We start from the raw sequence: 1,444 nt of genomic DNA on the forward strand, positions 1-1,444 counted from the left end.
TCCATCAGTTCCCAAAGGTTCAGAGAAGTTAAACAAATGTTGCCATCTTAGTTGTTTATACCTCCCACTCTGCTATTACCATTCAGCTGCATAGAACATAATAGGTTTTACCAGAATAGATTTTACTGTCTGCTATGGCTACCAAGTGATCACCTCCAGCATCCACTAATCCCTCAAGCCCACCAGCTGCACAATGTATAACAATGACCCTATAGAGAATTTGAGTTTGATTAGGGGAAAAGTTCATGAGTGCAGCAAATCACAGCTGAACATGAGAATTTTCCGATTCCTGTTCAGTATTTTCCTTCTGAAGAGGTTCCAGGCCCTCAGTGGATCACATGAAGACATCGGTATCATAATTGGTGGAATGTAATTATACAGTGATTGTGCTCAGCTATGTTAGATGGTTATTGCCCACAACTAAGGGTGGGATTTGTTTTCTTCAGTCCAGGAAGCATTTGGCAGAAGGAGTAAGAAAAGTTCAAAGAACGCAGTTGCACATTGTAGTTATTTCTGAATTTATAGTAGTATAACAGGATAGAGATCAGTAACTTGTGAGACACACTGGATCACACCTCCCCCCCCCAACTGCACTCCCCCCCACATGCGCGAGGAGTGGTTTTAGCTCCAGCAGGGCTGGGGAGGGGATATTTAGAGATCTGCCCCGTCCCCGCAAAAACTTCCCCGCCTCCTCTCGGCTCCCTCTGAATTCCTGAGGGCGAAATATGCTCCTCGCGCCTCGTCTCCCAGCTACCTTGTCGCTCGGAGACGAGGCGTGAGGAGTGGTTTTGGCTCCAGTGGGGCCGGGGAGGGGATATTTAAAGAGATCTGCCCGGTGGCGCCGGCGCCCCCCCAAACTTCCCCGCCTCCTCTCGACTCCTCCGGCTGCCCCTGAGTTCCTGAGGGCGAAATATGCTCCTCGCGCCTCGTCTCCCAGCTACCTTGTCGCTCGGAGACGAGGCGTGAGGAGTGGTTTTGGCTCCAGTGGGGCCGGGGAGGGGATATTTAAAGAGATCTGCCCGGTGGCGCCGGCGCCCCCCCAAACTTCCCCGCCTCCTCTCGACTCCTCCGGCTGCCCCTGAGTTCCTGAGGGCGAAATATGCTCCTCGCGCCTCGTCTCCCAGCTACCTTGTCGCTCGGAGACGAGGCGTGAGGAGTGGTTTTGGCTCCAGTGGGGCCGGGGAGGGGATATTTAAAGAGATCTGCCCGGTGGCGCCTGCGTGGCTGCGGCCCCTACTGGGAAAACTTCCCCGCCTCCTCTCGGCTCCGCCGGCTGCCCCTGCTCCCAGGGTCTGTTATTCCACTGCCTGGTCTCTCATTCCATCCCCAGAGTAGTATATTTGGGCATTGAGACCCTAATGGAAAATCCATTCCGCATTTTTTATTGCAACTCTCCTTGTACTGTAATGTATTTCAATGGGGCCAATGCAAGTCAATTGGCATT

Source organism: Gekko japonicus, unplaced genomic scaffold (assembly GCF_001447785.1).
Source record: "Gekko japonicus isolate JY-2015 unplaced genomic scaffold, Gekko_japonicus_V1.1 scaffold793, whole genome shotgun sequence".
Lineage (NCBI taxonomy): Eukaryota > Metazoa > Chordata > Lepidosauria > Squamata > Gekkonidae > Gekko > Gekko japonicus.